This window comes from Stegostoma tigrinum, chromosome 9 (assembly GCF_030684315.1).
Source record: "Stegostoma tigrinum isolate sSteTig4 chromosome 9, sSteTig4.hap1, whole genome shotgun sequence".
Taxonomy (NCBI): Eukaryota; Metazoa; Chordata; class Chondrichthyes; order Orectolobiformes; family Stegostomatidae; genus Stegostoma; species Stegostoma tigrinum.
Window position 1 is genome coordinate 55,306,240 of NC_081362.1, and position 19,385 is coordinate 55,325,624.

The 19,385-nt window shown below is 39.8% G+C and overlaps 1 protein-coding gene across 5 annotated transcripts in view; it reads right to left on the bottom strand.

The window, feature by feature from the left end:
- Window positions 1–19,385, bottom strand: part of nsl1 (NSL1 component of MIS12 kinetochore complex) — a 156,688-nt gene that overhangs the window by 106,619 nt on the left and 30,684 nt on the right. For all 5 annotated transcript variants that reach the window (XM_048535644.2, XM_048535641.2, XM_048535642.2 and 2 more), the window contains one exon: window positions 6,479–6,684. The gene's annotated coding sequence lies outside the window, so the exon portion shown is untranslated. The remainder of the gene's footprint in view (window positions 1–6,478; window positions 6,685–19,385) is intronic.

Genomic DNA, 19,385 nt, shown 5'->3' on the forward strand with positions numbered 1-19,385 from the left:
TCAAAATCATGAAGAGACTGCCAGAGGAATTAGTAGAGGTGGGTACAATTTCAGCATTTAAGAGACATTTGGATAAGTATATAAAAAGGAACGGTTTAGAGGGATATTAACCAAACACAGGCAAATGGGACTAGTTCAGTTTAGGAACTCTGGTCAGTACGGTGGGCCAAAGGGCTTGTTTCCATGCTGCACACCTCTATGACTGGATAGAGTAGATAGGAAGAAACTGTTCCCACTCATAAATGGATTGAGAACCAGACAGAGATAATGGGAACTGCAATTGCTGGAGAATCTAAGATAACAAAGTGTGAAGCTGGATGAACACAGCAGGCCAAGCAGCATCTCAGGAGCACAAAAGCTGATGCTTCGGGCCTAGACCCTTCATCAGAAAGCATGGTTTTCTGTTTTGCAAAAGGAAAAAGTGAGAAAAATCTTTTTCACTCAGTGAGTAAGGAGTTTATGAAATATACGCCTGGAAGTGTGGTGGAGGCAGCTTCAATTGAGGCATTCAAATGGGCATTAGATGATTGCTTTTCCTTAAGTGATGTGCAGAGTTATTGGGAAAATGCAGCAGAATGGCATTCGGTTAAAATCCACAGACAGCAAATGTGAACATGATGGGCCAAATGGTCTCCTTCTGCACTAAAACAGTTCCGTGATTCTGTAAAAAGGTTTCACCCAGATTCAAAATATTCAAGCAAGAACAGCATTAGACTAGAAAAAAAGCAGATACAAGACAGCAATGACACTGTCACCAACTCTGATAGAATTCCTCCAATTTTATGGAAATATGTGAGCCTTATTTTGCCAGATGGCTTATTGAGGGATTGTGACATAAGAAGAATGCATCTTAACTCCAGAAAAATAGGGAAAATGTTCAAAATCAAGAAATATTTAACCAGAGATTTACATTTTTCTAGGCCATAGTAAGTATTTACTTGCATTTCATAAACTGTGTTTGAGCTTCTTTTTCTTTGCGACTGTACATTTTTATTCCTTATTGTATAAGGCTTGTGGGTTCCTCTTCTGCTCAAAAATGCTGAGCTACTTTTATCTGTAAAGATTCCTCTACATAGCAGAGATTCTGAAAAGACCATATGATGAATGTGGTTCCTCCCTGGTCCTAAGTTCCTGAAGTAAAAATTCAGTGTTTTGCTTCCTTGCCTCTCCTCTTCTACTTAATACATGAAGTTTGAATGAAGAAGATCATGGCTATAGCAACTAGATACAATGCCATGTGATAATGGGAACTGCAGATGCTGGAGAATCCAAGATAACAAAGTGTGGAGCTGGATGAACACAGCAGGCCAAGCAGCGTCTCAGGAGCACAAAAGCTGACGTTTCAGGCCTAGACCCTTCAGAGAGGGGGATGGGGAGAGGGGTCTGGAATAGATAGGGAGAGAGGGGGAGGCGGACTGAAGATGGAGAGAAAAGAAGGTAGAGAGGAGAGTATGGGTGAGGAGGTAAGGACGGGATAGGTCAGTCCAGGGAAGATGGACAGGCCAAGGAGGCGGGATGAGGTGGTAGGTAGGAAATGGAGGTGCGGATTGAGGTGGGAGGAAGGGATGGGTGAGAGGAAGAACGGGTTAGGGAAGCGGAGACAGGTTGGGCTGGTTTTGTAATGCAGTGGGGGGAGGGGATGAGCTGGGCTGGTTTTGTAATCCAGTGGGGGAAGGGGAGATTTTAAAGCTTGTGAAGTCCACATTGATACCATTAGGCTGCAGGGTTCCCAAGCGGAATATGAGTTGCTGTTCCTGCAACATGCGGTGGCATCATGTTGGCACTGCGGGAAGCCCATGATGGACATGTCGTCTGAGGAATGGGAGGAGGAGTTAAAATGGTTCGCGACTGGGCGGTGCAGTTGTTTGTGGCGAACCAAGCGGAGGCTTGGGGACCGCTTTGCAGAACACCTCCGCTCGGTTCGCAACAAACAACTGCACCTCCCAGTCGCTTGGGAACCCAGCCCAATGGTATCAATGTGGACTTCACAAGCTTCAAAATCTCCCCTCCCCCACTTGTGAAGGAGAGATTAGATTAGAGATTAGATTCCCTACAGTGTGGAAACAGGCCCTTCGGCCCAACAAGAAGGTCAGTGGAACTGAAAAGCCTCTCTCCGCAGATGCTGCCTGACCTGCTGAGTTTCTCCAACAATTTCTGTTTCTGAGCCAGACATCTGATTTAGTTACATGAGCTGAGACGTAAATGTTGACCAAAATACTGAGTGAATTTCCCACTTCCCCTTCAAATAATGTGTGGGACCCTTAACATCCTCCCTGAGATTTGGCTTTTGTTTAGTTTCTCATCTGAAAGTAAGCACCTTCAATTGGACCTCATTCCCTCATTATTGCACTGAAGTGCCTGCGTAGATTTAATGTTCAAGTCTCTACAGAAGCCTCACTGTTCCTGGAATAGAATTTTCTTTCCATGTCTGTACTGATATTTCTCTGAAGTTCCATTGGTGTTGTTGTAAAATAACATTTTATGGAAAGAGGAGGAGAAAATGAGAAACTGCAGACACTCAGAAATGAGATCACATTCTCTGCCTTGCTGTTTGCAACATCACAGCAGATTCACTAGTAACATTTATAAATCCATTTTCTGAATGACTAACTGCAATGTTTCACAAATTAACACTTTTCAAAATTAGATATCTGACTCTACTACAAGAGTAAAACCAAATAATCTATTTGAAGCAAAGGAAGAACTGTGCAAAGGAAGAACTGTTAAATTCAATTCTGTACCTCTTTTTAAAATCCTTTTTTTATATATAAAATCAGCTGCTGCTGAAATAAAAATGGCACAAAGGTCACAATTTGTGTCACACTCCAGCCTATTAACTCAACATTTCCTTTTTCTATAAATTTAGACTGCCAACTTTACGAGCAAGCCTAAGACATTTGTAGGTACATAGCCAAATTTTACTTCTGCCATCTACAAAGTTATGTAGTTCTACTAACCACAAATGTTGCCACATTGTACACTGTTGCCAGTAATCCAGATGTCAAGGATTTTTTAAAAAGTTATCTATCCACCTGAACAAGCGAGAAGTGATTGACTTTATCTTGCTTGTGCTTCTTTGGCCAATTAGTTTGTTAGCTTAGTACAGGACAAGCATTATATTAGAGTTATACCAAGCTAATCCCACACTGATAAGACTGTGTGGCAGGCCCAAGTCCTTGACAAAGGAATTTGGCTATTGAATAGATTCCATTTTGATCACAGTATTGCTGACATAAGTGTGATTTTCCCAAAGTCATATAGTTCAGCATTAGTCAATATTAAAATTATAACCAAAAGCAAGGTCAGTATGAAAAGTACAGTGACACCAGCAGCCATTCACAAAACAGTTAAAACCCTTTTTCGCACATCTATGACTAAGAATCCAAAGTCAGCATGAGATGTTGGTTGTTCAAATTCCTAGCTGATGTTGTTCTAGATGGAAAGATGAAAAAATTGTAACTCTTAAGAAAGGCTGTCAGCCAAACTTCTGACTACAATGTGGCCAATTAAAGATAATTCAATTATAATAACTTGTCACTTGATACTTCCAAATGAAATTTTACTGTCAGATAACTCATGGCTCCAAGCCCCATGGGATGAAGAGGCGTATTTGCTTTCATGATCACAACAAATTGGAATCAATAACAGTTATGTTCAGCCCTTTTAAGAAGGTATGGCAATGATGATCAATAATTAAAGAAGATTCAATGGGAGCGGACTGTGTAGGTTGTAAGATTTGTTCAATAAAACAGACTTAAGAGATCTTAATCAACCATATTTTTAAATAAAAAGCATCAATTTCGCTAGCGCTGTGAAAGGAGTCCCTTGCAGTTGCCAGGCTGTTCCATTGACCAAAACCCTAGTGAAAATTCCTGAAGAGTATTCATTTTTTTCCTGACCAGTGACTGGAAACAAAGCCCATCTGTCAATTAATTACTTCTCAGGTATGTTCTTGTCGGAAAATGTAGCAGTCCATTTGTACTCAGCAAGACATCGTAAATAACGGTGAGGTAAACTCTTTATGAGATGTGGGCATCACTAACCAGGCCAGAATTTGTTGGCCATCCTTTATTGTCCTTGATCTGTGTGGGTTATTTGACCATATCCATCAGCGGTTAAAATTCACCCACAATGCTGTCACATGTAGACCAGGCCGGGTAATGACAGTAGATTTCCTCCCAAAAGGCCATGAGCGAACAAGACTGATTTTTACAATGGTTTTGTAATTTCTCATTATTATTTTGTATTTCTTAATTAAATTAAGTTATATTCCACCAGTTGACATGGTGGAATTTGAGCCCATGCTCCCAGAATCTTAGTCTGGGACTCCTGATTACAAAACAAGTGACATTTCCACTACCTCACCACCCCATGCGTTTAGTGACCAATTAAACTATTTTAATAATGGTAGTTAAAGAATTAATCTTAGCCAGGAATCAGACAATTTGCCAAATCATCCACATCCACTAAATGAACAGTTGACACTTCTGTTTTCATCACATTGAAAAGATGGCAAGAAACTGATTTCATACCAACTGGAAGACCACTCAGAACTGAATAATTCCAATGAATTCAACTATAGCTGGAGAATGAATGTGGTTCATTCTTATGTAATCATAGAATGCTAGACTATTGGGTCCATTGTACCTGTGTTGGCTCTTCAGTCAACCTATCCACTTCATCCCACTCTGCCCAAAAGTCCTGTACATATTTTTCCTCTAAATATTCATCTAATTCTAGCAGACTGTTATATTTCAATTTTTTGGAGTAGCCCTTAGTTTGCCCTGAGGTCATATGAAATGATATTTGTCTTTCCTGAGCGGCTAAAGATTGGAGCAAAAGTAATGTTTTGAAGAAGTGGAGCATCTAGTAAGCATATTATTATCTGTAATAAAAAGAGAGATAAGTTGAACAAAAAGTGCTTTCTGCTTTATCTTGTTGTTTAAGCCAATACCACCAGCCACACATGGAGATACTGGTCTGCAGTATCTCTGAGCTATGGGTATCTGCACAAACTCTGTCCTTGAGGCTGATAGCTCCTTATCTCTAAGTAGGGTTCTTCAAGTCCCTATGTACCATAATACTCTTTTATTTACCAGTAGGTCAGCAAATACGGTGCTCTAGTGCAGTGTCGAAGTCCGGGCTTTGACATGCTTATTTTAAATGGTGTCTTCTTTCCTCCTGATGCCAGAGTCACATGAACAGTTATATCATGATTTACTGCATTACTATTTGCACAACACAATCTTTCAAGGAATAATGATCATTGACAGGATAGTAAGCAAGCAATAGCTGTGAGATCTTCAAATATCAACAAATTATCGCTGGGAAAGCTTTTCAATTTTCATCAAGTTCCTCGGAGACATGTATTTTTCAATCAACTTGTTCAGAGATGTTATAACGCACATGTGGAGCAGAAGAGGCTTGAACCAAGGCCTTCTGGCCCAAAGGTAGGGATACTATCACTGCACCGGGAGTGCCCAAACGTATTTTGTATGGTGATGTTCTCATAGAGTTATAAGGCACAGAAACAGACTCTTTGGTCCAACCACTCCATGCTGACCATAATTCCAAACTAAGATAGTCCCATTTGTATGCGCTTGGCCCATAACCCTTCAAACATTTTTTATTCATGTACTTATCTAAATATCTTTTAAACATTGCAACTGTACCCATGTCCACCACTTCCTCTGGAAGTTCATTCCACACATAAATCACTCTCTGCATAAAAAAAATTAAGAAGTTAATAACAAATGTTATTCCCACTCTGTTTAAGAGATTTCAGATGGCAACAAACTCACCAGTTGAAGGTATTTCATTTAGATCTAAAGTGCAAGCTCTTCTATGTATTGGATTGGAATAGGTTGGCTTTGTCCAGGTTTTATCATTTTGATATTTGTCAATTCCTGGAATTTCATCTGAATGAGTGCATTTGAGCACTATCATGTTGAGAAGTTTGTTTTGCAGTTTTGTGTTTAGTTTGCATATTTGGTGATTGTACTGTGTCAGCAGTGTGGTATATGGTCACATGAATAGTTTGGCATCGGTTGAGAGGAGTTTTTTTGAAAGAATCATATTACACAACCTAAGAATTGCTCCAGAGTGCACACAGAAATAGAGCAGAAGTACACATATTTTATAAAGTAGCATCCATTTTAATATGCAGTTATGTGGTCTTGTAGAAATATAGTTAATACAATGAATGAATAAACATGTCAAGGAATTCCTTGACAATGAAAATGCCATGCATCTATCTACATAATTTTTTTTGAATCTGTAACCCAATGTTCCAGCTTTCCAATTTGATACATTGTTTATTGTTTCTCACAGCAGAGTCAGATAGAAGAACAAAACTCCAGTTCCATACTGTAACATAGCAAACCTGAATGATTGCTCCAATCATCCACCACAACAGTTCCCATTCAGAATTCACACAGGAACCAAAAAAGATTTTTCCAATACTTATGATGTAGCTTACCTTTATGCATGCTCTGTTGGCTTTTTCTCTTATAACTGCTCTGTTTCGATTTCAGTGTTACTTGCATTGGATCAGTCTCAACCTTGCTCTTGTTTCCTAGTCCTTCTCACAATTACTTCTTCAGGCCTCCATTTGACTGACAGACCTTGACCTTTGTCTGCTGTTCACCACTCCCTGCCCTGTTTCAGTTCAGATTTCTTCTCTTTCTGTGTGAAAAGGATAGAATAATTTCCTAGCAGTGTTAGTTTTTTTGCAGATTTCTATTAAATTCTTATTTTGATTGCACTTGTTTATTTATTTCCTAGATAACAAGGTGTAGAGCTGGATGAACACAGCAGGCCAAGCAGCATCTTAGGAGCAGGAAAGCTGATGTTTTGGGCCTAGACCCTACACCAAAAGGATCTAGGCCCGAAATGCTAGCTTTCCTGCTCCTAAGATGCTGCTTGGCCTGCTGTGTTCATCCAGCTCTACACCTTGTTATCTTGGATTCTCCAGCATCTGCAGTTCCTATTATCTCTGATTAATTTATTTCCTCATTCTTTTCATGAAAACAATTCTGCATTAATGATCAACTTCTTCCAATTACTGGTCCAGCTGTGTCTAGTCCACAGGCATGTCGAACTCTTTCGAGTGCTTTGTAAGAAGCTCACAAATTTCATCAGATATTTGAATTAAAATTATATAAGTTGTTACACTGAATTAAGGAAAAGGTGATTACAGCAGGCTCCACAGAGAGAAACCTTCCAAGAAACTTGAGAAAATTGACACAGCCAATTTATGGTAAAATTCAGCCCATGGTATAAGTTATTACAGAGACTGTAAGAAGGGCTTGGTCTCAGCTCTAATACCTTCTCATTAATCGCCCCCCAGACCTCATGGCATCATCCCAGTGAACGGAGCCAATGGGACGCATGTGATATTAACTTTATCCGGACTGTTTCAAATCCATAGTCAATACAATTCCCCCTTTTTTATGATTACATTATTATTTTCCATTGTTTACATAATTACATTTACTACCACGTCATCTCCCTGAGACTTTGTTGTGACATTTCAGATGATATGGAGGTTTTACTATCCTTAGTGAATATGTTAACTTCAGGCTTGGAAGAGTAGTTGGAAGAGATTGGTGGTAGAGCTAATTTATTTTGGGTTGTCTCCCTGACAGCCAGAGGTCTGTAGTTCTCTCTGAACTGGAAGATTCTTATCTTTTGGATTTCTTTCAAAAGTTAAATTATTCCTTTTGGATACAGCAAGCAATTTTTTCTTTGCGGTATACTGAACCTTGGGACTTTGCTGGTGTCTTCTTAGGGGTAGAGGTTTTTTTTTGCTCAGCAGCACTGGTAGGGACATTTAAAGTCTAATATCTGTCCTGCCTGCTACAACGGCTTAGTACATGTATCCTTTGTGGCTCTGTATCTCAGCAATTGCTTTTATTCTGATCATCTGATCTGTTATATTCCCAGACTTCTGCTTCAGTCAACATCTGAATCCTTTCTTCAGACTCTTTGGACTGTAATAAATTTGACAAAGACTCATCAGTAATGTCAACAACAATTTGATCCCTTATAAATTCTGACTTTAAGTCACCATAGTTGCATCTCTTCACTAATCTGTAGAGGTCATTACTAAGATTATCAATGGATTCAATTAAATGCTGAAATCTTCCCTTAAATCTTGCCCTTTCAAATATTTTACTCATGCTGAGGTTATAATAATTGTCAAAGACTCTAAGTAAATGTCTCTGTTTCTTCTTTTACAACTTGGTGAGCTCCAACATCATTGACTGTTCTCACAATTATGTACAAAAGTATATTTACTTGTTCAGCTTCTGACTTAGTATCCAATTTGGACGCTGTTCTGTACCTCAAGAATTGGGTATTTTTCTAGTTTGTCAAATTTTGTGTTCTATTTGACCCATCTCTGAAATTAAATCTTTCTGACAATATTTTTACTGATACCATGGCTTCTGATTATGCTCAGATATGATGTGGAGACACCAGTGTTGGACTGGGATGGACAAGGCCGAAAATCACTTGATGCCAGACTATAGTCCGACAGGTCTATTTGAAAATGCAAGATTTTAAGCTCAGCTCCCTCCTGAGGTGTAACTCATTAAAGGTATTATCTATAGATATAAGAGGTGGCGTCTCAGATTAGACATTTTGGTACAATATCTTGAAAGGAATCTGAATTTTGCATTTCAGCCAGTAGCCTCCTTCCTAACTGATTAAAGATTCAACAAGAGGCAGCCAGTTTTAGGGTTGTTACCTTTCTACTTAACAAATCCTGCATCTTATACCCTCTGTCCCACACTATGCCTGAGGGAGGAGCAAAACTCTGAAAGTTTGCGTGTAGGATTATAACCTGGCATCCTGTGCTCAAATCCTTTAACTGTTTTAAAGATTTTATTTTGCAGCAATTCATGTTCTTTCTTTGTTTATGGCTTTTATTGTGAATTCTGCCTCTTTTGATGTTTTAATGGCAGTATATCCTATTTTAAACAGCTTTAATGGAGTAATACTAATTTTTTGAGACATTAATGAATAATATCCACTTTTTGCAGTATTACTGTATGATTCCTGCTTTTCTTTTGGGTTTTATCAGATGATTTCTGCTTTCCGCAGGATCGCCTAAAAAATTTCCATTAGACTAGACCAGCTAATGTCTTTAATTTGTTCAAAGCCCATCAGCTTCTAATTATTGAGTTTCTCATGTCCCTGACTCTTTGATCCCAAATTACAAGTCACTGTCTCAGCCCTGTTACTTCTGTTTGCTTCTGGTCATGCTTTCTTGTATTTGCATGTAATATTAGCACCATCTGATGTGATCTAAAGCTTATTTTTTTAATGCTCTCAACCTGAATATTGCATCATCTGAACTATCCCCTTTGAACAAAAGAATTGTAGTTTTGACTTAAGTGATTTCCAGTGTCTGTTCCCTCTCTTACTAAAGCTGGACTCAAAAATACTCCCACAGACTCATTGCTTTGTGATACAGCCAGTACCTTCACCTTGCAGCTTCAGATTTCTTTTGTTCCATAGCATCTCTTATTAAATCACATACTCTTTCTATTTTCCTCCAAGAACATTTTATTATTGGATGTTCCTCAGGTTTTTTTTCTCTAAGGTTCATCAGATCTTCATATCTCTGCCAATTACCTTCACAGCACTACTCACTATCCTGCATGAGTAGACAGATTAGTCTTCAGATCCCATTCAGATCAGCATTGCTGATTTGCCGTGCATGTGAATCTAAAGCAAACCTTCAGATCGCTGTTGCTGATCCCCATGGTGTATGGTGAGGCTAAACACAATATTGTATGTGCTGGCACGTGTAACTCCTTGCTATACACTTCCCCAGAGCTCACATTTGTTTAATGTGTATGGCTATAGTCAGCAAGAAGAACAGCCTTTTGTAGTAAACAAGGTATAGTCTACTACATCCCTGCATCTATTTACATCTACAAGGATATTGTACATATTATTACAGAGATTTTTAAAGGGCCTTCATTAGTTCTGCCTCCATTAACATCTTAAGTTACTCTCCCCTTCAGTCCTCAATGGGTGGTGCTTATTGCTCTTAATCAGAATTAACACTTAGACTCTTTTAGATTAATATACAGTTACCATTGCAGATTCCTCTATAATAGCATTTGAGGAATTGTGTCTACATTGAGAGCATTGTCCCACAAACTAGTAAAGCAACCACCTAGATAATAGCCTTACTTATCAAATCATAACTTTCAGCCAACATGCAAAACTCCACCATCACTATCACTGTGTTCATCCAGTTAGGGATGGGGTAGGCTGGCAGAGGGAATGGATTAATGGGACATGTTACAATCCAGATTGAGCAATACACTACTTTTCTTGATACATGTTGCTGCACAGATGACAACATGAATTAAAAAGATATTTTACCCATGTCTCAATGTAGCCAATTGTATGCTTTCTCTATGTTTGACTTAGGATGAAAAGATCCATCAGACAGATTTGTTTAGTAAACACAAAATTATTGATTTATTATAAAACAAAACCTGTCCAATGAAGATACAGAATTGGTTAACATGCACAATTTGTCACATGAAAATATAAATGTTTACCCCTCTAACTAATGCAAAATAAACACAGTCAACAAACACACCTATGCAGTTCAGGTGCAGAGAAAATAACACGATTTCTTACTGTCTAGATTCATGTGTTTTCCACTCAAACCTGGTTATTCCTGAAGACAAGGCGAAAAAAAAGGCCTTAAATGTTTGGAAATCTGTTGATCTGGTGGTCTTACACTTGTAGTCGCTACAACTCATGCAAGTTGTCTCTAGGGGGTTGACAAGCTCAGCTTGCTCAGGAAATACAACATTAGGAAATTTTTCCAATCACTCTCTTTGAGAAGAACAATCCAGCTTCACATTGAATTGATGACAAAGAAACATGAGATATGAGCTGGAAGCTTGTCCTTAGGCTTTCCTCTAACTAACTCCAAATCAGGAACTCCAAGTCTATGAGCTCTATTCAAACAGGACAGCCATAAAATCCGGTCATACAACAGTCAGCTGCTTTTTCTGAAGCAAGATCAAGCATATTATGCAACCAACAATTATCACAAATTATGAACCTTGTTATTAGCAAGTATTTAAAAATGTACGATTCCTTAAATTCAAGTACTCAAAGTGCTATTAAATATAAAATAGCTTTACAACAGGGGAATCCTCAACATTGACTCCTCAAACAATGAAGTCTCATGGCAACAACTTAATTACTAGAAAGGAATTTTTTTGTTGGTTGTCACTTACTGTTCTCCCTCGGTTATACTTCTCCATGCTGATCACCCCTTGGAAGAAGTACTAAGGGTAGTAAGGGCACAAATTTTGTGTGAGGGATCTTAATGTCCATTACCAAAAGTGTCCTGAGGCAATGCCACTGACCAGGATATTGCCGTCCTAAAGACAGGGGTGCTAGGTTTCAGGACTGCCAAACTGAGCTTGCAGCAAATAGTGAGAGACCAACTGAAAGAGAAAACCTTTACAACTTCACCCTCATTAGTCAATAGTCACAGGTGAATCTGCCTTGCTTGAAGTGACCACCACACAGTCTTAGAGAAAACTTCCCATCTTCACTCCGAGGATAACACTCCATTAAGTCTGTGACACTTCACATTCTAAATGGGATAGTTTCAAAAGACCCAGCACCTCAAAACTGGGAATTCAACTATTGGTCATCAGTAGCAGAATTGTATTTCACCATAATCTATAAGCTTATAGCCTCCCCCATCCATCATTCTCCTATCAGCATCGAACCAGTGGTTCTAGGTAAGTGATGAAAGTCAGAGTTACAATTGATGCTTCAATCAGTTGTATACACTTATAAACATATAAAATATGAGCAAAAGTGGACCATTCAGCCCCTCAGGACTGCTCCACCATTCAACAGGATAACATCTGTTTGTGTCAAATTCCATGTTCCTATTCACTCCCAATAGTTCTTGATTTCTCTGCCTAATAAGAATCTATCCACCTTAGTCTTAAAAATGTTCAATAACCTTGCTTCTACTGGCTTCGGAGACAGACAGTGCCAAAGTCTCACAATCCCCTGAGAAAAGAAATCCTCCTTATGTCTGTCCTAAAAGAGTGACCAGTGCTGCCTAGTTCGGGGCTGACCCATAGGAGGAAGCATCATTTCAATATTCATCTTGTCAAGTCCATTCAGGATGTTACATACTTCAAACAAGTCACGCATCACTCTTCTAAACTCCAGTGGAAACAAGACTAAGCTATCCAATAAGACAATCTGCTCATTCCAGGTACAAATCCAGTAAATCTCTGAAATTTCACCAATACATTACCTTAAATAAGAAAACCAAAACCACACACACCATTCAAGATATGGTCTCACCTATACTGTATATAACTGATGGAAAACATTCTTATTTCCTTGTTCAATAACTTCCATTATAAAGGAAAGCAAGTCATTAATCTTCTTGATTATATGCTATACCTGCATATTAACTTTTTTGTGAGTCATGCGCCAAAACACCTAAATCCCTATATACTTCAGAATTGCGCATTTGTTCTCAATTTAAGTAATTTTCAGCTTTTTAAATTCTTTTCCTGCCCGAATGCCAACTGCCAATTTCATATTTTCCCATAACACACTCCATCTTTCAGATTTTTGCCTGCTCATTCAACCTATCTATATCTGTCTGCAACTTCCTTAGAAGGCCATAAGGTGTAGGTAAAGAATTTGGCCACTTGGCTCATTGAGTTTGTTTCACCATTCAATCAGGGCTGATATGTTTCTCAACCACATTTTCCTGCCTTCACCCCATGACCCTTGATCCCCTTACTAATCAAGAATCTATTTATCTCTGTCTTAAAGACATGATGTGGAGATGCTGATATTGGACTAGGGTGGACAAGGTCATAAATCACGTGATACCGGGTTATAGCCCAACAGATTTATTTGAAATTGCAAGCTTTCAAACCTTCCTCAGGTGTAGTGAGACAGAGATGGTATAAGACACAAAATTTATAAGCAGAAAGGTAACAACCCTAAAACAGCCTGCCTCTTGTTGAATCTTCAATCAGTTAGGAAGGAGCCCACTGACTGAAATGCAAAATCCAGATTCCATTCAAGTCATTGTATGTGTGTGTGTGTGTGTGTGTGTGTGTAAGAGAGAGAAAGATTGTGTTTGTGTACACTTATGTATGTACGTGCTTGAGAGAGTGTGAGGGAGTATATATGTGTAAGAGAGTGTGTGTCTGTGTGAGAGAGTGTGTATGGGAGTATATAGTGTGGTGGGTCACTTGTAATGAGGCATGAATCCATGATCATAATTGAGGCCATCCTCATGAGTATGGAACTTGGCTATCAGCCTTTGCTCAGCAATTTTGTGTTGTTGTGTATCTCAATGTCCACCTTGAGGGACACTTACCTGAAGATCAGCGGCTGAATGTCCTTGATCCTTGAAGTGTCCCCCCACTGGGAGGGAACACCTCCATCCAGTGATCATTGTGCGGTGTCCATTCATCCGTTGCCACAGCGCCTGCATGGTCTCGCCAATATACTATGCCAAATGGCATGCTTGCCTACATTGTATGAGATAGACAATACTGGCCAAGTCACATGAGTACATGGTGGGTGGCATTCCCATGTGTGATGTTAGTATCCATGTTGATAATCTGACATGTCTTGCAGAGGTTTCCATGGCAGGGTTCCATGCCGATGTCATCCTGTAGGCTGAGTAGTTTGGTGTGAACAATGGTCAGTTTAAGGTTTGGCGGTTGTTTGAGAGTGAGGTGTTGAAGGTTGCTGTCATAAGAACAGGATACAATGCTCAACTCATCGATCACCAATTCTGTTGTGCCACAGTGAAAGACCATAATGACCACCTCAGAAGACAGACGCAACACACAACCAATAGGCTACCCTTCCGTACTTCCCTGTAGCGGAGAAACTACGCCATGTTCTTCACAGCCTTCAAGACATTATTGATGAAGATGAGTACCTCACCATGATCTTCTCTATGCTTCCACTTGGTGCCTTCAAACAACTGCCAAACCTTTAACAGATCATTGTTTGCAGCAAACTACCCAGGTTTCAGGACAACATCGATCACAACACCAGACAATCCTGCTATGGCAACCTCTGCAAGACATGTCAGATCATTGACTGGATACTACTGTCACATGTGGGAACACCGCTACCACCTACCAGGCAGATACTCATGTGACTCAGCCAACGTTGTCTATCTCAGACAGTGCAGGCAAAGACACCCCAAGGCTTAGTATATTGGTAAGTTCATGCAGTTGCTACGACAAAGGATGAATGGACACCATGTAACGGTCACAGGACAGGGTTGTTCCCTTCCAGTTGGGGAGCACTTCAGGGGTCAAGGACATCCAGCCTCCAATCTTCAAGCAAGCGACCTTCGAGGTGGACTTTGAGATATGCAATAACACAAAAGCGTTGAACAGAGGTTTATAGCCAAATTCCATACCTATGAGGATGGTTTCAATCATGATCTTGGGTTCCTGTCGCACTACAGGTGACTCCACCACACCACATACACACACACACACACACACACACACACACACACACACACACACACACACACACACACACTCACACACACATATGCTGCCTCACACTCAGTCTCTCCCTCAGATACACTTTCTCTCTCTCCCTCTGTCTCTCTTTCTCTCTCTCTCTCACACACACACACACACACACACACACACACACACACACACACACACACACACACACACACACACACAGAAAGGAATTATTTCATACAAGGTGGTTGTGTAGTTGCAGATACATTCTGGTTTGCTTTAAAAAAAAGGAAACTTGACCTCAGTTTAAAACGTAGACAGATTCTAAGCAAGACCTCATGCCTAAAATGCACTGTCTGCCCTGAGATGTCACTTCTTGTATACATTGATAAAAACCTTTAATTATCTCAGGACCATGACTTGAGAGGATTCTGGGTTTGCATTTTAATCAGTGGCTTCCTTCCTCACTGATTATAGATTTAACAAAAGGCGGTCAGTTTTAGAGTTGTTACCTTTCTGCTTATAAATTCTGTCTCTTATACCCGCTGTCTCACACTTTGTCTGAGGAAGGAGCTGAGCTCCCAAAACTTGCATTTTCAAATAAACCAGTTGGGTTATGTGGTATTTAACATTGTGTTAAAGGCATGCAATGCCTTGGCCTCCACAGCCTTCTGCAGCAATGAGTTCCACAGATTAACCACATTCTGGCTAAAGAAATTCCTCCTCATCCCAGTCGTAAAGAGTCATCCCTTTATTATGAGGCTGTCTCCTTGGGTTCCAGTCTCCCTTACTCATAGAACATTCTCCACATTCACTCTATCCAGGCCTTTCAGTATTCTGTAAGTTTCATTGAGATTTCTCTGCTTCATTCTCCTAAATTCCATTAAGTACAGACAGAGTGTACTCACCCGCTCCTCATATGACAAACCCTTCATTCCTGAGATTATTCTTGAAGACCGCCTCTGGACTCCCCTCCAAAGCCAACACCCTTTCCAGGGGTATGGGGCCCAAAATTGCTCACAATATTCGAAGTGCGGTCTGACCAGAGCCTTATGCAGCCTCAGCAATACGTCTCTGCTCATGTATTCCAGCCCTCTTGAAATGAATGCTAACATTGCATTTGCCTTCCTATCTGCAACTGAACCTACATATTAGCCTTAAGAGAATCCTTCACTAGGACTCCTAAGACAGTTTTGTGCTTCAGGTTTCTTCTGTCTTCTTATGCCTTCTTTACAAAACACTTTCCCACCCATCTTTGTGTCATCTGTGAATTTAGCCCCAATTTTTTCACTCCCCACATCTAAGTCATTGATATAAATTGTAAAAAAATTGAGGCCACAATATAGAACCTTGTGTGACTCAATTTGTCACATCTTGACAATGAGACAAAGACTCATTCATAAATAGTCTTTTCTTATCGTCTGCCAGCCAAAATTTATCCATGCTAATTTTTACCCCCGCACATTGAATTTTTATTTTCTTTAATAACATTTGATTTAACATCTTATGAAATGCCTTCTGAACGTCAATATAATTCTTTTAAAAAAATGATGATTCCTTGAATAAACATGATTTCCCTTTCACAAAACTACACTGGCTCTTTCTGATTAACTTGAGTTTTTCTTAGTGTGCATCTATAATCTCCTAAATGATCATTTCCAAAGACATCAAGCTAACTGGGCCACAGCATCCTGATATTGGCCCCCTTCACTTCTTAACTAGAGGGATTTTAATTGATACTTTCCTGATCAATGGAAACTTTCCAGAAGCTGGGGGCTTTGGAAAATCAACAACAGGGCATTTTTTTCACATCATTAGCAACTTCCTTTAAGATCCTAGGATGAAGTCCATCTGACTCTGAAATCTTGACAGCATGCAACTCTGGTTTTCTTAGCACCCCTTTCCTCATGACTGTAATTTCATAAAGTTCTTTCTCCCTTCCACCTCTTGATTTACAGCTATTACGAGATTTGTTTTTTGTTTTCACCATAGTGAAAAGAAAAGCAAATTATTTGTTCATTTCATCAACTACAGTTACATGATTTTTCCTTAAGTTTGAGGCTTTCCCTAACCTCAGTAATTAATCACAGATGGTAGGCCCTATCTTTAGATGTGTCCTTTATTATAGGAAAATACTTATTCTGACTTGGCTGAAATAACCTTTAAATGTTTGCCTCTATGTTTCTGTTGATGCATCCTGAACCTAATATGACTTTTCACTTTACCTAGTTCAGATTTCAGGTCCACATTCTCTTATTTAGATTTAGAGTGATAGTTTCAGACCCACTTTTAAGCTGAATGCCAAATTTAATCATATTGTGGTTGTTTCTGTCTATGGGTTCTTTAACTCTGTGGTTATTAGTTCATCCTGTTATATTGCACAATACCAAATTTCATTTAACCTGCTGTCTGATTGGTTCCAAACATCCTGCCCTAAGAATGTGAGAATGCATTCATTCATTTCTGTGTGAGTCATAATGCTTATTTCTTCTGTCATGTCTTCAGGTCAGGCCCAAGTCATTTACCTTCCTGGCGAACAGTTCCCATTCCTGGCTGTCACTGGTACCTAGGCAAACATGGCTTCCTAACAGTCTCCACCTGCATCACCAACACCCTCAAGATGGCTCCACTAAATCTGGGAGCCATCTCCCTTACTTGCTACCCCAAAACATTCCAATTTCATTCTAAAATGATTTACGAGCAGTCAGTAGATTAGCTTCTTTTTAATAGAGATAGTGTTCCTTCAAGAAGAGCAGACCTTTTAAAATTTGCTCGTGAATGTGGGTGACATTGGCTAAGCCAGTATTTATTGCACACCCCAATTGCGAGGATGGCAGTTAAGAATCAATGCCAAACCTGCCAGTCTGGAATCACATGGAAACCAGACGAGGTCAGAATGGCAGATTTCTTTCCCTAAAGATCATTAGTGAACCAGGTGGATTTTTATAACAATCAACAGTAGTTACATGGTTGCAATTAGGGTAGCTTTATATTCCATATTTTTCTTGAGTTCAGATAATACTGCCCCACATGGTTTCTGCACAATATCAATCAGCTCCCCAGCTGAAGCAATAAGAATAGGACTACTGCAGTGCAGGATCCGATCCAGCATCTCCAAATTGAGGTGTTCAAAATGCGAATTCACATTTCCTCCACCTCCAAGTGAAGCAACTAAACAAAGCCTCATGGTATGGCCATAATTGGCTGGGCCACTGTTTATTGCTTGTCACTAGTTTCCTTTGAGAAGGTGGTGGCCAGTTGCTTTTTTAAGCCACAGCAGTCCGTATGCTGTAGGTAAATCTACAATGCCCTTAGGGGGAGGATTCCAGGATTTTGCCCCAGCCTCAGTGACGGAACAATGATATATTTCCATATCGGGATGGTGAGTTACTTGGAGGGGAACTCGTTCCCATGTATTTGTTGCCCTTGTCCTTTTAAGTGGTTGTGGTCATGGCTTTGGAAGGTTCTATCTAAAGACACAGATGAATTCCTGCAGAAATTGTTAAGGAGGCCTTGATTACTTGCCGCAGCTTATCTTTGAGATGGTACACACTGCTGCCACTGTTGGAGGTGGAGGAAGTGTGAATTTACATTTTGAACACCTCAGTTTGGAGGTGCTGGCTCCTATTCTTATCGCTTCTCAGCAGGGGAGCTGATCGATATTGTACAGAAACCATGCGGGACAGTATTATCTGAACTCAAGAAAAATGGTGCTGAACATTGTCCAATCATCAATGAACATCCCCAGTTCTGACCTTATGATAGAAGGAAAATCATTGAAGTTGCTGAAGATAATTGGCCCTAGGACATAACCAAGTAAAATCTTACAGAGATATCCCAGAGCTGAGATGACTGACCTTCAACTACCACAGCCTTCTTCCTATGTGCCAGATATGACGTTAACCAGTGGAGAGTTTTCCCTGATTTCCACCGATTCAGTTTTGCTTGTGTCCCTTGATGCCACACTCAATCAAATCTGGCTTTGATGCCAAGGGCAATGGCTCTCAGCCCTCACCTCTGCAATTCAGCTCCTTTGTAAATATAAAACTTTGAGAACAAAGGTGAACAAGGGCAACAGGTACATGGAAGAACCACCAAATGCTGGTCCCTTTCCATGTGCACATCACTCTGACTTTAAGATATAACACTTCCTTCATTTTTGGCGTGTGAAAATCCTGGCACTTACTACCTAAAGGATTGATTACCTTTACCACACAGACCACAGAGGTTCCAGTCCACTATGTCCCTGAATGAAGAAATTAACATCTAGAGAATACTGGACTCCAGCTTCTCCGCTTTAATCTGGCATTTAGCTCCCGGTATTCTATTGACAGACCTTCCTTTCCCATTTCCTCCATTGTTTTTAGTTCTGAAATGGATCAGGGCAGCAATTTATACCCTTCATTTTCCAGTTGCACACATGCCTGGGCTTCTTTCTCCCTAGTTACTAAATGAGCTATAACTGAAACCTTTCCATTCTGCCTGTCCCACTCAACTTCCTGCTCCTTTTTGAAGGCTTGGTTAAATCCTAGCCATCCACCTCATAGCCTTCTTCCTTGTCCACATCAGTAGAATTTCATCATATCTGTTAGAAATAATCTCTGTAAATGTTCCTCCTAGGATTCCAGTGGTTTTCAATGCATTCTGCAGAGGATCAATCACACATTCCTCTTCCTATAAATTTATTTTCCTGCAATATGATCGTATTGTAGTAAATCATCCTGCTTTTCCTGCCCCTCCCTTACATGACGATGTGTCTAATCTACGTTGCAGCTCAACTGTGATTCATTAAGTGATGTATCACTGGGTGAAATTTTCTTTTTGAGACAAAGTCAGGCATAAAAA